Here is a 20,228-nt window from a genome sequence, read left to right on the forward strand (position 1 = left end):
TCCTATGACATGATGAGACAGACTTAAAAAAAAACCAAAAAAAAAACACTATGCATTAATAAATGCAAGGAGCTACAAAATAAAAATCAAGATTTTGTCAGAGAACTGGAAAATATAAAATGAACTAAATGGAATTCTAGATCTGGATATAGTAACCATAATTAAGAGTTTAAATGAATAGGTTTAAAAGACGATTAGACACAGCTAAAGAGAGAATTAGAAAAGAGGTCAGAAGTCATATAAGAAAACTGATGGAACAAAGAAGAGAAACTATTGAGAGGAGAGTAACAGATAAAAAGGATCAGTAAATATGTACTGTAAAATATGTATAACTGAAATTCCAAAAAGAGAGAAGAAAAAGGGAAGAAACAATATTTTTTAGAGACAATGGCTCAGAGTTTTCCAAAAATCAATCAATGGTATTAAGCCCTGCAAATCCCAAATGGGATTAAGAAAAAGAAAACTATACAAAGAGACATCATAATAAAAGACTGAAAAACCAAAGACAGAAAGTTTTCACAGTCATCTGAACAAAACAGATTACCCTTTAAAGAACAATTAGACTGACAACTGACTTCTCAACATAAAACAAGAGAAAACAGAAGATACTACAGAAAATAACCAATAATCTAGACTTCTATCTCTACATAAAATATCCTTAAAGAATGAAGGTAAATATAAACATTTTCAGAAAACAAACACCAAATACACAGAGTCATTTTTTAATATTTCAGTTGAGCTAAATAATCGTATCTCTTCATCACAACTTGGGGGTTATGCAATGTAATTACTGAACGGCCATATGTATTGGCTTTTCTAAGACACTAAGGACAATATTGTTTAAAAACAATCCAAATCAATTTAGAAACTGATGGGAGGTAGAAGGGTTAAGAAAAGAAGGAAAGACCAACACTCATCAACTTATAAAATGTTTTAATTTAATTAAACTCATTAGAATTAATCTGTCAAAATGATTTCTTTTTATCTTAGAAAAATTTTCTATTTGAACTAATTTATAAATACTTTAAAAGTAAAAAGTATATCACTTTATATCTGATGCATTTTATTAAACATACACAAATCATTGGTGATAAAAGCCTAAAAAAGATGATTCTTACTAAAGCAGTTAATTGCATACTCTGAATAGTCTGGATGTGGTTTAATTTTCTGATGACAAGAAATATTTCTTAACCATTTTTATAACTCCTATAGCATGCCTAGCATATAACTTTGCACATAGTAGGCACCCCAAAATAATTTACTTAATAAGCAAAATTCTGAAAGACAAGAAAGGCAAGATACTTCATCAGCTCAATTCCAAATGAGAATAATTTTTCCTCATTTCAAGGTTGGTAAATGAAATTATTCTCATTTCAAGCTTAGAACTAATTTCAGTCCTTTCATCTTTAAATAGAAACCACTCTAGGAAATTGACTTCAGGGTATCATTTTCATTTTTTAATATATATTTAAGTAACTATTAGATACAAGATGAAAGGAAGTCTCTGAAAATTTAGAAGTTTCTCATGGATTTAGATTATAACCAAATTACTTTCCACATATATTACTGACCTGGTTTTAAGAGTGTTTTCTATTTATCAGCATGTACAAAAGGCCACCAGTGCTTTGTGCACTTTAAGGAGCATAAAGAAAATACTGGCTATAGCTGTGGCAACAAAGATCCAGTAACTTGGTAAATTAATTATTTACATGTCAAGAAAATCAGATAGTCATGATGGTGAAAAAGAGTCCCCAATAATTATGACATGCTACAATTCACAGTACTTTTTGACTCGGGGGGAAATAAAGGACAAAGGAATGGGTGGAAAAATAAATAATCATATATGTAGTAATTGTCAAATCTGGGTAATTAGGAAAAAGCATGTGAGCCAAAAAAACAAAAAAAAACCACAATAGGACTGATGAATTGGTACGAAGTCTCTTTTTTCTCTTTACAGAAAAAGGTTATATTTATTTTTCAGTAGGAATAAATATCCAACTGAGTCAATTTTAAAAGGAATCAGAGAATAAAAATCAATAAATCTAGAAAAAAGTCACATTTAACTGTATTTTTTCAAATACAGCTTTTCCCAAAAGAATAGCATAAGAAGCTCGTCTTCTGTGTAACTCCCTAACATTGCTGTTTAGGTAGATACAAAGTATTTTTCCTTCTAAAATGCACCATCATTTAGATTTATGAGTTAAAACTACCGAAGGATTTGTTTTGTGAGCCATCCCAATGCAAGTGTTCGTGCCAAGGTGTCATTCCATTCTTGCATTAACACATGGGATCAAATAAATGGAATTCCCCAATCCCCATCCACGTCTCAAAAAGTCACTGACTGCTGGAAAACAACAGAAATTTATTTTCTTCTGGAAGTGAATCAGAAGGCAGATCATCATTTGGTAGCCAGCATATGATTCAGCAGAGCTTTGTATAAAAAAAATATAAAGTTCAAAAACGACCCCAAAAGGGCTCTGGAAGTAGTAGACTGTCTTTACCCTTCCTGGAATCACTACCGGCAGCATCTATGAACTTCTGACAGTGTGTAACTGAAGAATCCACCAGGATGACAAAGTAGTGACTTTTAAAGAGCAGCCAACAACAAGCACTTAGGGACACTTTCAGCAAATACAGGTAGGAGAAATGCAAACGTATGACAATAGGTTTATATGGCCAATAATGTGATTAAGTGAAACATAGGGCATGAACATGGGTTGTGACTATTTAAACAATTTCTCAGAAGATAATAAAATGTATTTACAGAAAATGATATTTTTCTGTGTCTCATAAGATTGCTATGTTTGTAGCTTTTTGTCTTCACTAAGCAAAGGTTAAATAAAAAGCAAATTATTTAAAAACAATGTATTTTTTTCCTAAATTTGAAGAGATGTTGGAATAGGTAATTTAAACAGGAGGAAAGGATCCATGTAGATGCATAGAACTAACATTAGAGTTTGAAATTTCATCTATCTTCAAATGATCATCTTATAAGTACTCCCAGATCTGCACTCATTTTTATAATACTAACCACCTCCCAACAATGAGACATAATCGGTACTGTTAATTACAGTTATTATGTAATTAAACACTAGAGCAATCTGTATTTATTATAGCTATTAAACTAGAAAGTTCTTGGGAGTTTAGATGAATTGCCTTCTTTTGAGCTCAAGCTGCCAACAGGTGATGCTTTTTTCTCTCTATAAAGGGAGTGTCAAATAGAAGACGGGCAGAAGAAAAGACTGGAAAGAAAAGTACAAAAAAAATTAATTGAAATGTTTTTCATTTTTCTGAATGTTCTTGTAACACTTGTAAGGCATTTTGTTTTCATACTTTAAGAATGCTGTACATCTTTTAGTAGTGTAAAAAATGGACAAATCAAGGGCCCCAGGGTTTCCAGGAGCCTTGATGGATAGGTCAGGTTAGCGACGGCTCTTTCTTATCAGTTTATGATTTCCCTCTTAAAACCTCTGAACTGAAGTGTGCTTTCTTCTTTCCACCTATCTTTCACTCTTTCTCCATTCTAATTCAGTTTGATTTTTCTGTTTTGTTTAAAAAAAAAAAAAAAAAAAAAGGCCCAAATTTGGGGAGGGCAGGGAGATATTCTCTCTTGTGGTTTCATATGTTTTTTTTGTTACGGTCTACTGAAAAAGAGTAACTTAAAAAAATGCAATTTCACATATACTTGATCTCCCTTTGGACTCAGACCTCTTCAACAATTCATGTTAATAGTTTTCAAATTGAAAAAACTATTTAGTTTTAAGACTTCAACATTGGTTTTTGGCAGACAGCTTTTTCAACATAATTTCAACTCTCTTTGAATCTGTCTCCACAGTTCATTTCCCACTGTCTGAGCTTCCAAGATAGCAGTGGCCAAAGGACTGAAATGAGTGTGAGAGCCCATAAAAGTTATTTGTCTAGGGTTCCACTAAACAGGTTACACTAACTGACTAGTCCCACACAATTTAGCAGTTCTCCCGAAGCTTAGAGCACTGCAATAAATTTAAGAGATGGAGAAGGACGATCCTCATTCTTAAATAAATCAAGAAAACTTGAGATTGAGGGAAAAGGGGCAAAATGTATGGAATAGAAAATATCAGGGATACATATAAGTGTAGTTTTGTTTTCCCCATTCCTACCCCAAACAGTCCAGGTAATTGCAGCCCAAGGTTAATCTCCTCCCTCTCCTGTTTAATTTGAGGGAAATAATGTTATGGAGTATACTTAGACAAAAACAAAAACCAAAAAAACAGAATGAACAAGCTGTAATGAGGAAAGATGCAGCAACCCTTCTTTCCAGGGTGTAATGGCTCCTCCATGGACTAAGGCTAGTAGCATAAATTCGGCTCTGAGAACAATTGTGGTGAGAGTTGTGATGTGATGAGAGTGGGGTGGGGAGAGGATTTAAAGCATGAAGTTATTGTCATCTAATCTTTTTTTATCTTTATATCCATTTATAGCTTTGATAAAATTTTCAAATGTAATTCTCATTCAAGATACATTACATTTTAAAAGCAAGTGCGATAGAAGTGTAAGAATATCTTCAGTGTCACTCATCTAACTTCTCCACCATCTCTACATGATCAAATTCATCTTTTAGGCAACTCTAAATTACCACTACCTCCAGGAAGGCTTCCTTATGCCCTCCCCATCCATTCCCAAAGAGAAAATCTTGACCTCCCCCTCTCTTACTTTATCCGTGTCTTCTTTATGACACTTTTTTTCCTACTTTGTACTACATATGGCATGGTAATCCTCTAACAGACTATAATAAGCTAATTTTAACACTTGGGGATTGAAAAGCAGAGACCATACGTAATATTTCTTTTCAAACCTTAAAAATCAAAGCTCATTAATTTTGTCAGAAGAACAGGGACTGGGGGGAACACAATGGAGAGCAAAGAGGGGAAATACTACAGAAAGTAAATACTAAATAAAAAACAAGAGGAAAATGGGAAATGCCATTCTTTACTTATTCCTCCCCCAAATGAAGGATGATCGGGAACAAGTGGCCACTAATTATTTTTTTCAAAGTCAACAAATATTATTGACCTTAACATAACTTCAATATATTTTTTTTAAAAGATTTTATTGGGGAAGGGGAACAGGACTTTATTGGGGAACAGTGTGTACTTCCAGGACCCTTTTCCAAGTCAAGTTGTTGTCCTTTCAGTCTTAGTTGTGGAGGGGGCAGCTCAGATCCAGGTCCAGTTGCCATTGCTAGTTGCAGGGGGTGCAGCCCACCATCCCTTGCGGGAGTCAAACCAGCAACCTTGTGGTTGAGAGGACAGGCTCCAACCAACTAAGCCATCCGGAAGCTCAGTGGCAGCTCAGCTCAAGGTGCTGTGTTCAAACTTAGTTGCAGGGGGCGTTGCCCACCATCCCTTGTGGGACTCGAGGAGTTGAACCAGCAACCTTGTGGTTGAGAGCCCACTGGCCCATGTGGGAATTGAACCAGCAGCCTTCGGCGTTAGGAGCACGGAGCTCCAACCACCTGAGTCACGGGGCCGGCCCCATAACTTCAATATTTTTATGTGATGGCATAATCAGTATTGGCCACTATCATATTTCATTACTAGAGATCATTACTGAACTTGATTTAAGTCAATGTAATTTTTCCTAGTTTATTCCCAACCCTCGATGCCTTTTGGTAGCTGCTTATATTAATTTATCATATATTCTCCCAGTGTTTGTTTGTATAAACACTTACTTATCTACCACCATTCCTGTTTATACAAAAGATAGCATAAAATGTATACAACTCTGTATCCTGCTTTTAAAAAACTTATATATCCTGGAAATATTTCCATTTCAGTAAATGCAGAGCTTCTCTCGCTCTCTCTCTCCCCCACCCCCAGGAGAAGAGTATTATTTCTTTGTGTGGATGCACTGTAGCTTATTTAACCAGTCCCTTTTAGATGGGCATACGCCTTGCTTCCAATCTTTTGCTTTGATGACCAATATTATAATGGATAACCTCATTTGTGTGCCCTTTCGTTGATGTGAAAAATACTGATAGGTAAATATATTTGTAATTTTTGATAGATTCAAAGTCATTTTAAATTGTCTGCTTTAGCCTTATAAAGGACATGTTCAAAATTCTTAAACTGGATAGAATGTATTATACTATTTAATCTCCAAATATGGTCTTAGGCAAATGTTGATTTATCATGGTCCTCTAGGTGACCTAGCAAGTGGCACTGATTTCCAGAAGAGATGCTTGAGCTGATGAGTGAGAACTCTAAATTAAAAACTACTACTATAAAGGGCTAACCAAATTGGTCATTCATAATAAGAAAGATTGGTATCTTTCTCAGATTATCCCAGATCTGTTTGGAGAAGCTAGGAAACTCCGTAACGTATAACCATCATTGGTATGTTTTCTACCAATGTCTATTAAGAACTAAAACTATGTTAAATATTTGTACCTTTCATGAATTCAAATGGAGAAATATTTCAATGACATATTATACTCAGTTGGCCACATATAAAGTCTATAAACCTTCAAAATGAAGTTCTATTCTAACAGCCTCATTTCAAATCTGCACAGGGAGTCAAAACAAAACACATAAAGAACAACGTGGGTGTAGGAAATTTTTTAATCCACAATGATGTTTTCTATTTTTATCTCGAAAAGAAATATTATATTTTCTCAAAACAATTCATTATTTTTCTCATGCACAGGGCATTATAGCCAAATCAACAAATGTAGTAAGATGTCTCTGCCAAGAAGTATCTCCTAATTATTAATCTGGACGTACAGTCAAACATTGCTTTTAGTTTGATGAGTGAAATGAAATAGAACAAGTAAGAAATTATTTAATTCCATCATTAAAAACAGCCAAATATTTCTCAGGGAGGACCTCTCCCTTTCGTAATTAAATTAACCTGTAAGTTTACCAAGTAAACACCATGAACAGTGTACTTTCAAACTGTTATAACATTACCTCACTAACCTAGCATTTTGTTTTTAAAAAAAAGCAAATACAAAATTTTGTGTACTTTTAAAAATCAACACTTTGCTGTAAGACTGAAAATAAGATTGACATAAAAATCCCCAAACACATCGGTAGGATCACCTGCAGCAAGGGGTACAACATGTTTGGGTGAATCTGTTGTCCGAGTTCAGGAAAGTAAACAAGTCGTAAGCACGCTTCTCCCCCACCCCCCAGAGGACGCTGGATCACTATGGATGGTGTTAGGACACAGGAATAGAAAGAGATCAAGGCCTCAGTGACAGTAACTTTTAATTTAGCCAAAAACATCACTACACATTTTTCTGTTTTGCTAAAATATAAAACATTTACCAATTATTTTAAAATTTCACATATTTAAACGTTAACATTACCACTAAGTAACCAAAAATAAAAATTAGATTATCTTAATGCTATTCCAAGGCAGAAAAATACATTGCAAATGTTGATCTGAGACCCATGGTTTAACATCTTTTTGATCAATCACTTCAACTAGCACATAACCAAAATAGGAGTAAGCCTAGAAATAGTCTCTTAAGACATGTATTGTACGTCACAGTTTCATAGATGCACCCTGCTTTTTCGGAGTGCAACAGATACACCTTTACACTGAAATGGTACTTGGGAACTGGCATTTACTAAATAAAATCTATTGTTACCCTGAAGGTTATTTTGCTAGACTGCATTTCTGTGCATGTATCTTTCACAAAATCCCATGGACAAGCTAAAGAAACAATCCTCCAAGGTCAAACCTTTAGCTTACCAAGGCTTATCAGCCCCCAAATAACAGGAACTATTCAGGACAACACATAGAATGTAAGACATGAACATTACTAAAACAATGAAAAAGTTATTAGGTGGAACTACATGCCACTGCTGATATTTGACTGTTTTTTTATATAAAAGCGGCAATTTCATGTAGTTCAACTTAATATGTCTGAAGCCTGGCCCAAAATAGGGGTGCTTATAACCAAGAATTGATTCAAGGAGATTTAAAAATTTGAAACCAATGTTTCACAGCTTAAAATTTAAATGAAGAAATAGAGTATTATCATTTTCATTTTGAACTCTAGTTGAATAGACACTCTATAAAACACTGTGTTTAAAGATACGATGAATGTACCCATCTGACAACAGTTACTAGTTCTCAACCGAGCTAACTTCACACTTAAGGTGTTTGTGGAACTTTGAGAGTCGACATTTGTGGCTATTCTGTGCAAGAACAGGATTTTAAAATGTACTGAACTTTTATATTCTTACCAAAATATAACGTATCTTATAATTAAAGCTAAAATCATACAAGGTTATAATTTTTACAAGCTTTTAAGAAACAATTATTAATTCTAATTAACTTGATTATTCAAAAATTAAGTTATTTATGTGTATATATGTATGCATGTATATGTACATATGTATAAATGCATACGAGTATATATCAGACACGTTTTTTTAAATGCTACGTATTAGGTAGGCTACTTCAAGCGATTAAGATTTCACTTCTTCTCCAAAAGCAATGTAATTCAGCCATCTAGTGGTAAAGTATAAAGCAATCACTTCTCTGCATTTTATTATACTACAGAAATAAGACTAGCAGTATGAAGGGGGCGGTTATAGGGTGTCTAATTTTACTGTTTCTTTTCTGTGGTGAGCTCGCAGAGTCTAATCAAGAACTCAGAAGCATTTTCTTAGTGCACCTTTAAAACGTCATGTTTAAATATTAACATGGCCAAGCATTAATTTTTAAGTTATTTTTATTATACTTTAATGAGCCATTGTAATTGTAAAACATCCTACCACAAGTTCTGTTTACCTCAACAAATAGGAAAATTTGGCTCTAAACTTGCCAACACACCTCTTAAGCCTATAGGAGATACAGTTTAGTGGGAATGGTACTATACATGCAAGTCACAGGAAAAAATGTAGTAAGTGTTATCACAGTTCATCATGGGAGCACAGAGAGAGGAATGCTTAAACCTGACTACAGCTTCCTGGATGAGCTGTTACTTAAGCTAAATTTTGAAGGATAAAATTCACCAGAAGGGCAGGAGGTATTCTATTCAGACACTGAGTGATGTATGTGAAGACAAAGGAAAAAGAACATGACATATTAAGAGAATGTCAAGTAATTTGCATGGTAAAAACAAAGTTCATGTGTGAAGATGTGGAGAAACAGCCAGAGAAGACGTGGGAAATGTGAGTCGAATGTTTATGACAAGCTGCGACATTAGCTCGTCTCTTCACCTTCTGTGCTGTGTTCTCACCTATGAATTCAATGTCCATCTATAGATGAGTTCCTTTCAAGTCCATTATCTACAAACCAGATTTCTCTGCAACTCTATAGTCATACAAGAGATACTTCCAACTCTACGTGTTCTAAGATCCCACCATCATCTGTGAAAGTTCTGCTCATTTTCTTGTACTCCAAATCTTAATGAATGGAGCCACAAACCTTCAAGTGACCAAGCATAGAACTTCAGTCATTTGTTCACTCCCACTCACCCAATCAAATAGAATATAAGATTCTGTAGATTCCACCTCCTTACTATATTTTGTAAACACCTAGATTTTCTATTCCCTCTAAGATTCTTGAGTTTAGTTGTGTATCATCTTTCATCAGGATGATTATTACAACAGTCTCCTGATTCCTAACTCCCTGTATCTAGTAAGTTTCCAATAGGGTGTTGGGAATATAGATCTGGAGAAGAGGCAAGAGACCTTAGGTAGACACCAGACAAGGGAGAAATCAGCATGTAAATAAATGGTGAATCAAGTTATGACAATGAGTGTGACCATCCAGGTAGCCCTTGCAGTGCAAAGAAGAGGACCAAACATAGGACCTTTAGGAGTCCCAACATTCATGTGATGAGCAAAGGAGAAGAAAGAAGTTAAGGAATAAGACAAGAAGTCAGAGTTGATAAGGAGGACAGGAAGAGAAGCAGTAAGGAAGCCAAGAGAGAAGAGAGTTTTGAGAAAGAGTGATTTATAGTTAGATATTTAGAAGAATGGTAGTGACTACTGAAAATAGATCACTGGACTTAGCAAGTTGGAGTTTCTGATTAACCTTATAATAACAGAATGGTGCTAAGATTACATTAGATTTGTGAAAGGAAATAGAAAAATGTGTAGCAATTATCCAAGAAGTATGACTGTGAAGGGAAAGAGGGAAAGAGGAGAAGAGAAGGAATTACAAGGCTGAAGGAAGGCTTCACTTTTTATCTTTTAGCATTTAAAGTCTTGAATATGTTAAGGGGTTTATGTAAGGATATAGTGAAGATGGACGGAGAATAACTGTCAGAATAAAAGTCCCACATGAGCTAGAGGGGGATGAATTCAGAATATAGGAGTTGTACTGCCTTGGAGAAAGAGCAATGCATCTCATTCTTTGACATGGTAGTAAGGATAACCACCATCACAGGTGAAATTAAAGGTAGAGGCGCAAGGAGCTGAAAAGTTGTTATCTAATGTTTTCTCTTATTTTTGAAACAAGAGACAAAGGCCTCTATCTCAGGGTGAAGAAGCAGGGGCCAGGATGAAAGAGCTGGAAGCTAAGTAGTGAAAGAAGTTGAATAGCCAACTGTTGTGTGCTATTTTAAAGTGTTAAAACTCTAATCATTAAAAAAAACAAAACAAAACAAAACAAAACAAAAAAAAAACAAAACTCTAATCATTAATAGATGAAAAAGAATCAAACAGTTAGCTCCTGTGTGTTCTAATCATATATTCCCATTTTATTAAAATGTGAATCTACAAACTAGTTTAACATTTGCACTTCAGAAGTCAACTGTACTTAAAATATAATGAAAATGAAAACAGTGCTTCCTTTTAAAGTGGACTATGAAATACAAACCTCACAAACTCCATCTCCTTCAAAATTTCCATTTCTCTTTCTCCTCTGTAAGGAGTGGTGTACTAGAATCAACTAGGTCACTGTAATCCTGCATCTTAGTCAAAGAAGTCGCTCAGTAAAATAAAATAGGTGTTTTGAATAAAGTTGGCATCAATTACTCCCCTAATAACATGTCCTTATAAAGCTTTAGAATCCAAAAAAAACACATTGGTACAAAAGGATATTTGATGAGACAAAATGATCAGTTTATAAATGTCTTAATAATCAAGAAAAGAGCTGTTATTATTTACAGGCTAGAGTGCAGTATTTTGTTGATGCTTTTTTCTTTAATTTAAAGCTTTATTTAAACATGGTAATTATTACAGAAAAGCTAAAATGGACAGACTTTATTCCTATTATAAATGGGAAATAGGAATAAAAAATAATGGTTTCTAACATACTATCTATAAATCTAACCTTAAATCTAACAACCCAACATCAAATTATCTTTTATCTTGGTAACACTGTGACTGTGAATCTTAAAAGCATACCAAAAGACCACATATAAATTATTTAAATATAATAGCCCTGTATTAGCAAACAAATAAGAAACAGCAGGCAAATGCTCAATATTTCAACTGAGTAAACGAATGAATACATGCAATAAAATTTTGCTCTACAAATGCCTTTTAATCACACAAGAATTTGGATGGCGTAAACCCAAAACAGTACAAATTGAAAACATTTAGGATTTTTCCTCCTGTTATTAGCCAAGAAAAATATGTATAGTAAAAATGTACTTGCATATATGAATGGGATGTAAGATGGCTGAGATGCTCATTGGAAGGCACAGAATTCTGATAGGAGCATTCTTAATGATGTACGGGGAGGGGGAGAAAAGAGTAATGGGTCAGGCACTGAAGGCAGTGGGAAGGTGGGCAGGATAACGGTACAGAAGCAAAAAAAAGGCTGAGCAAGTGATACACATTCCAATTAAGAGCTGCAAGTTCTAATCCCCAACAAATTCAGAAAGATATGTAAATCCAGAGATGCCAAGATTTCAATTGACAAAAGGTAACAGTTTTAAGTGTCTAAAATGTTGTAAAATGTCATCTGATTCACTCATTTATCAAAAATCATAAAATCATACAATGTGAAATTGTTTCTACTTATAAAACTTAAATGCCAACCAAAACACCTAAATCAATTTATGTAATATTTAAATATGAACACTGTATACATTAAACGTAATTTTAAATGATAGTCACAAATTCACATTGATGTTTACTATACACATGTAAACTCTAAGACTCTGCAACTTCCCTACATTCAGATATTACATTAAATAACAAGAATAGATGACAGAGAGCAACAATAGCAAGAAACACCACATAAAAGCTTACCAAATATTGCTAGATTAGTGCTCCAATCTCTAAAATTTAATCAAGTACTTAAGTGTTACTCTTATCCAGCTACCGTATTCTGTCTACACTACATCATTCTAGTATAAGACACCATTTTCTCAACTGATCTCCTAGTGACCACTGATTCTCCAAAGTTCTGCTTATTGCAGCCAGAGTAATACTTTTAAAACACACATTTAATTAGGTCACTCTTCTGTAAAAATCCTTTAAGCCTGGCCTTTCATTACCTTGTAAAAGATCACACGAGGGTCTGTGTAACTATATGATCTTGCCCCTATACTTTAAGTCTCATCTTTAATGGCCCACAAGCCTTCTTTCAGGTCCTCAAAAATAGTTTGGGGGCAATCCTCAAAGAGAGCTATCATAGGGAATAAAGATAAAACACTGTACCAACACATTCAACCATACCTACCTGTGAGGGGAAATACTGGACTTTTGATAAAAAGCCATGAGTCCTAATCCTGATTCTTTGCATAAGTCAAATTTCTTCTCAATTTCCTCATCTTTAAAGGAAGGAGATTGACCAAAAAGATCTCTAAGAATCTTCAAGTTCTCCAATTCTATAATTCTTTCACCACTAATTTTACATGGAGATTACAGATTCAAGGGTTCTACCCCAATCTCTATACTGATTTGGTGCATCAACATTAAGTTCAACTATTTCCTTTTTAACTGAGTCTTTGCACTAAGCAATGGGGCACTTCTGGGAAATAACTATTTCACCAATTTCAAGTCTAGCTACCTTTTTGACAGCTGTCCTTTGGTTCACCTTTGTTAAAAACAACAGTGCTATATATGTCCCCATTCAAATGCCACTCTGTGGAAAGCTCCATCTCAGACTCAACTTATTTATTCTACTAGAGTAACATTTGAATAGGTCAGTGTTCTGTTAATACTGGCAAGAAAATAATTTAGAAGATTATAATCCTAAAAATGCAGAGTCAGTCTAGTAAAGAAACACCGTCTATTAGATTTCCTGTCATACACAGTGGGAAGAAGCTTAAGTTAGTATATAGAAATGGCATATACTGCTCTGAAATTTTGCAATGATGAAAACAGTTACTTAAGTTATTAATTATGAAAAAGTACTTAATTTAATATTTAGAAGTCACTGAGTAATTTAAATTGTGTTGAATTTGCTAATAATATCATCTACACCTTCAAATTCTGAACCAAGTGTATAATTATACCAAAATGTCCTGCCAGACAAAATGTATTTTGAGAACTTTGTTGGTTTACTGTCCACTTGTGTTTATCCATGGATTATGAACCTGTCTTATAATTAAGAAAGAAAAATTTTGAAAACATGAAGTAGGCTAAAAATCCAAACATCTAGAAAAGTTTGAGCAGCATCATCAATTTCCATCACTTAAATTTTTAGTGTGTTCTAGTGATAAAAACAAAGGATTGGCTCCTTACAATACACTGTAACTTATAAGTCAGTGTTATATAATATCTACTATTGAAAATATTTCTTTGGCTGGATCCTTGTTTTCCTTATTATACTTTCATTTTTTTTAATTTATAGAAGTTATTGCCTATAAAGTTAACCACTCAAAATGTGGTAAAAAAAAGTAAGTCAATAAGTATATCATAATATTAAACATTATTTTGCTCATTTGTTTCTTTCCCATTGAGAAAAACAAGAAACATTCTCAAATTTTAGTTAATGATTTTGGTACATAAACCATCCAACTTTTAGCTCTTTCCTTAAAAAAACTGATGTACTGAAAACACACACATAATAAACTCTTTATCATCAACACTTCTATTATTAACATGTCCATAGTTTGAGAATATAATGAAAATGGATATTCACAATGACAGTCCTAAGGCAATGAAAGATTCAGTAGTACTAGCAAAATAAAAATATATTAACTAAACTTGAGGATTACAGTTGTCTATCCACTGCATTCAGATACTCAGAAAAGTAGACAATCATCGATGATGGCATGTATAGTAAATTGCAATGAAAACAAATGCCACATTATTTTCTATTTTGCTTTTTGTCTTTTTGTATGACTTATTTTGGAATAATTTATACTTGTACATATTACAACATTCAACAAGACCAGCATACAGTGAAAAGTCAGTCTCCTTCCCACCCCATCCTCCACCCACCCAATTCCCCTTCCAAAAGGCAACCACTCTGACTAGTTTCTTGTCTATCTTACATAAACTGTATGAGATTTTCTGTTATACAACAATTATGTGTATTTTACATAAGTGCTGTTTACTATATACTCTATTCTACACACATTTTTCTACTAAATATATTTGGAAGTCCTTCTATTATCAGTCTATAATAAGGTGCCTCCATCTTTCTAATGACTCCTTAATGTTCTATTGTACACATGCACGAAAATATACCTAATCCTTATTAAGGACTATTTGAGCAGTTTCCTTCTTCTGCTATTATGAAAAATGATGTAAAGAATAACCTCGTATATACATTATCTGCACATATGCAACTGTATCTATAGGATAAATTCTTAGAGATGGAATTCTTGGGTAGAGGCTACGTGCATTAAACATTTTTCAGTCTGTATTAATTTACACTTCCTGCAGTTTCTATCTGCAACTTATTAATATGAATAAGAGTGTAATCTTCACATGTTTAAAGCCATTTGTGTTTCATTTACTGTTAACTGTTTATCTTCTTTGCCCATTATTCAACTGGGTTTTGTTTTTAGTAACTTTTAAAGAAACTCTTTCATATTAGCATCTTGTCTATTACATGAATTGTAAATTTTTCTCCTACTTTGTCACTTGTCTTACATTTGCTTGTATTTTTCTTTGTATGCAGAATGTTTTTAATGTTGTCAGATTAATACATCTTTTCTTTTACGGTTGCTGGGTTTTGGATCATACTTAGAAAGGCTTTTTGACTCCAGGGTTAAACAAATTTAATTTTGGTGTCAGATGTACAAGCACAACTTTATTTTTTCAAATGACCATCCATGGGGTCAAACACCATTTATTGAGAAATGCATCTTCCACTGATTTGAAATGCTACCTTTATCATATACTAAATTTCCCAGTGCATTTGAATCTCTTTCTGGACTTTCTATTCAGTTTTAATACATTATTTTTAAATAATATAGATCAGAAAGAATTTATAGTACAATGACGCTTAAGAAATATGTTATGTTGTGTCATAATTATAGTAAACTATCAGATACAGATAAAATAAATATTTCTGCTCATCTTAACTCTTACTTGTTAATTCATTTACATTTCCCCTCACCCTTGGCACATACGTACTATCTTTCTTTAAGGAGAAAGTTTCCAAGTGTCCAGCTAAGAATTTTCCTTGCTTTAACCCAAAGCGATTTCTTTCCCCCATTTTGAGTGTAGCAACTCCAATTAATTACTTATGCCATGTAGCTTCAGAGAAATTTCTTCTTCCTCCTTTTATTTCAACTTGCCAGGTCAAAGTATGATCAAGTCCATTTAGCAAGCTATTTAGAACCCCAGGTTGATGCCACATACTCACCAAGTACACAGGCAATGTCTTTCTACAGCCTGGATAACTTTTTATTTACTTGATTCCCTTTTAACCATATACTAGACTCAAATCTCAGAATATCTACATTCATTCACTCTGAGAATATTTCAACATCATACTCTATGTGGATTCTTTTCCCTCAGACCAGGTCCCCCCTGCTGGCAACTAGCATATTTTTAAAATAAATCCAATAACTTTCAACGAAGTTGTGCAGAAAACAGTCAATGATGTCAAAGATCTCTTATTTTAAAAAGTCTCATTTTGAACTAGATGCCAAACAGAAGCCTCATTCTCCGATCGTGCACACTTGTGGCTGAGATATGGTGAGCTAGCTCAGTTGTCAGGGAGAAATCACTGGTTCACCCTCTGGTTTCCTTCCTATTATCACACCCAGTCCTCTTAAAGATGATATTACTGTTGTAAAGTCTAAGAAATAGTCATCCCAGAGTCTGCTGTGGATTACAAATAAACTCTAAGAGTCCATTTACTAGCTTATTAGAAATCAAGGTTAATTTAAATACATCAAATATTTGAGTTCTATATTTAGAATCTTGGATTAAAAGTAGTATGGAAAACTAGGCAAAAACAAGTTCAAGAAACATACTTAGCAGCTCAGTGCATGTGAATAGAAGTTGGTATTAAATTTTAAGTTTACATTCTAATGTTGTAATAAGAATAAATGTTCGTTTGCATATTTTCAGTTATAGAAAGAATTCCAATTATATAAAGCCCAAGAAAACCAAACATTCAAATGCAGAATGTTCAATACCAGTAGTAAATGAGCTCTGGATATCCTCATTATAAAAAAAAAAAAATCAAATGACCATGTTCATTTGTGTGAAAAATCATAATGAAAAGCTCCTAATCTCTTCTTTTCTCAAGTAGTAAAAAGGTTTAAGACATTCCTGTTAGAGAAAACACATCACAACCTACCACTACTACAAATTCAACCATGTTTCAGTTAATGACACTTAGTAATAATCTTTCTTGATTTGATTATAATAAAATTAATTACTATAGTTAATTTTTTGAGTAAGTGACTTATTTCTAGGCTTATCCATAAAATGATCACTTGCCTTAAAAAATATATTTAAAAAATATATATATACATATATATGTATATATGTGTATATATGTGTGTATATCTATATCTATATATATATATGTTTAATAAATACAAGTGGCACTGCAAAATGCTGATTAATAGCCACAAAAAATGGCACATTCCTGTTCATTAACTATGGCTAAAGGATTGTTGTGACTTGTTCGCAGTTTTCACAGGAAAAAAAAAATCTGTAAGTAGTAGAACAAATTCATCTGAATAAAGAAATCAAAAAGGTAGGAAAATGCAACAATACCAGTGACAATTCCTTTAAATATTATCCATGTCAGAGGCAAATCTAACATGAGTAAAGTATCAGACATTTTGATATTACTTCTAAATACTATTCAAAATAACAAAATACTATCTAAAGGAATTTCATAGTAATAGCAAAATGGATATGACAGAACCATAACCTTTTCCAAGTGAGATATAAACCAGAATGTCTGTTTACTATCTACCAACTTTCCCCACCATAAAATATAGATAGAGAATAGTTAATACAGGTATTTGGGAGCATTTAAACTTGATTTCCATGTACTCAAACTGACAAATGTGTGAAGAAACTGGGACATACAGAACAAAGACCTTTAGAACAAGAAAATATCTCTTAGAGCTGGTAAATACAGAAGCTTACATCTTCAGTGGTCTGAAGAAAACAGCAAGAAATGAAAAGACACAAGAAATGCAGTGCCAAATTGTATTTTTCAAGGTGGGAAGAACATTATAAATTTATTTCACTGATTCCTTCCTGCTTACCTCTGAACTACTGCCATGAACCTCTGAGTTATTATTCTATCAAGATGCCCTGGTCGCTAAAGACATTTCTTCCTATAAGCACAAAACTTAGTTTCATTGCACACTATAAATAAAGGCTCTCATTTTCCTCTATGTTTATTTTCAGATTCCAACAAATTTTAACAAAATTATCAGAAGCAAGTTACAAACTCACTTAATATACTTTTTTAATTAAAATGTATTGGGGTGACAATGGTTAGTAAAGTTACACAGGTTTCAGGTGTACAATTCTGTAATACGTCACCTATATATCACATTGTGTGTTCACCACCCAGTTAGTTCTCCTTCCATCACCATATATTTGACCCCATTTACCCTCTCCTACCACCCTTCTCCTCCCTTACCCTCTGGTAACCACTAAACTATTGTCCGTGGCTATGATTTTTTGTTTCTTTGTTTGTCTTATTCCTTTGTTGCTTTCAGATTTTTGTATTAGTGAAGTCATATGGTTCTCAACTTTTTCTGTCTGACATATTTCATTCAGCACAATATGTTTTAAGAGTGAAAAATGAGTTTAAGAGTGGAACTAGCAATGACGATATATAAAATAATATGAAATCTGAAACTATGCAGGAGATTCTTTTTCAGTAGCCAAATTAGGTTGTATGTGGTTTTGGTTTGTATGTTATTAAAAATATATTTTTTTAACTCAGTGCAACCTCTACTACTTTTTTCCCCCTAAGAATATGCACAGGAAACAATTTATATTTTAGGTTGAAAAAAAGCAAAAATGGTGTTTAATAAAACAGAGTTTGTAGTATTCATGTCTTTTAAAATTAAATTACTAAAATTGATCCCACAAATTCTGAGAAATAAAGTGGAACACTTATGAACTGTACTAATATTAGTTTCGTATTTTAGAAAGGATATCCATTTGGTCCCCACAAAAAGCTTTTTAAATATTAAAGTAATAATAATATCCTGGCATCAATTCAGTTTGTTTTATGCATTACAAATAAGCTATGAAATAAAAATAAGAGGTAAAAGATCTTTTTTGGGTTTTCATCAAAATAACTTCAAAATTTTACTGAAAAAAGCAATGCCTATGTATTTTCTAGACTAGAAGCATCTCACATTTACAATGCTTTTTTCCCAGAAAAATCACTTACTGAAACAATCAGGACCCTGTACGTAGTTTTTCAGGAAAAGCTGATCACAATCCTAAACTGGAAACATTCTCCTGTTGGAAACTCTAATAAAGAAAATGTGGTGCTAGCTATTATTGTATAAGAAGAAAATAACTTTAACTTGAATTTAATTACTAACTATAAATTTCCACTAATGACAGATGCAGAAGCTTTGCAAATAAACTTAGCATTGCAAATTCTGTAAAAAGAACAATCACCTATCCTCATCAGAGAAAGGAAAGTTAAAAAGAAAAATTTAGTAAAACATTCTGTACCATCATTCAGAGAAGCGCCAGGTCTTTTCTTGAATATACAATAGCTTGGAGTCCCACTGGAAAGTCGGGAAAAGAGTAACATAAATTACTTACTGGGTCTTAATGAGTTATTTTAAAAACTTGAATCTTTCTTGGCTGGAGGATAGCAACAGACAATACATAAGATGCCATATGTCTGCAACACATATAACTAATGAAAATCAATGTGTAAAAGATGTAAGGAATGCTAAAAAAATCAACAATAACAACAAAAGACAACCCCAAAACAATGCATGAAGATATAAACAGGCATGTGAATACAAAAATACATAAAGATACAAACAGGCATTCAAGAGAAAACCATTGGCCATTAAACATATAAAAATATGCTCCCGTCATTAGAAATCAGGAGTATGTTAATACAAATAAAAATCCAAAGAGACAGCATTTTACAACTGATTGCCAAACCTTAAAATTTAGATGATACCAAGTGATTGTAAATCTTATGCTCTGCTGGTAAAACATAAAATGGCTTTAAGCAAAAAATTTCGCATTAGCCAGTAAAATAGAAAATATGTATACTCAATATTCTATGCCTAGGTACACTTCCTAGAAAAGTTATTTTGCAGGTAGTCAAGAAACATGTATAGGATCGGCCCTGTGGCTCAGGCGGTTGGAGCTTCATGCTCCAAATGCAGAAGGCTGCCAGTTCGATTCACACATGGGCCAGTGGGCTCTCAACTACAAGGGTGCCGGTTTGACTCCTTGACTCCCACAAGGGATGGTGGGCTCTGCCCCCTGCAACTAAGATTGAATGCGGCACCTTGAAGTGAGCTGTGCTGAGCTCTTGGATGGCTCAGTTGATTGGAGTGTGTCCTCTCAACCACAAGGCTGCCGGACTGACTCCCGCAAGGGATGGTGGGCTGCGCCACGTGCAACTAACAATGGCAACTGGACCTGGAGCTGAGCTGCGCCCTCTACAACTACAACTGAAAGGACAACAACTTGACTTGGAAAAAATCCTGGTTCCCCAATAAAGTCCTGTTCCCCTTCCCCAATAAAATCTTTAAAAACAAACAAACAAAAAAAACATGTATAAAAATGTTTAAAGTAGCATCATTTTTACCAGCAAATAAAAATAAGCTAAATATCCATCAGCAGATTAACAAATAAATTCTGATATACAAATACTATGGAAAACTATATAGCAGTGAA

The 20,228-nt window shown here is 33.6% G+C and overlaps 2 protein-coding genes across 7 annotated transcripts in view; one reads left to right on the forward strand and one right to left on the reverse strand.

Annotated features, from left to right (window-relative positions):
• The window catches only part of NT5DC1 (5'-nucleotidase domain containing 1), a 125,226-nt gene that overhangs the window by 70,750 nt on the left and 34,248 nt on the right, over window positions 1–20,228 (reverse strand). The window lies entirely within an intron of this gene.
• COL10A1 (collagen type X alpha 1 chain) overlaps window positions 2,371–20,228 on the forward strand; it is a 35,290-nt gene continuing 17,432 nt past the window's right edge. Inside the window, exon 1 of the mRNA XM_019741342.3 lies at window positions 2,371–2,637. The gene's annotated coding sequence lies outside the window, so the exon portion shown is untranslated. The remainder of the gene's footprint in view (window positions 2,638–20,228) is intronic.

Source organism: Rhinolophus sinicus, chromosome 2 (genome assembly GCF_057876585.1).
Source record: "Rhinolophus sinicus isolate RSI-liver-muscle chromosome 2, RSI-T2T, whole genome shotgun sequence".
Classification (NCBI taxonomy): domain Eukaryota; kingdom Metazoa; phylum Chordata; class Mammalia; order Chiroptera; family Rhinolophidae; genus Rhinolophus; species Rhinolophus sinicus.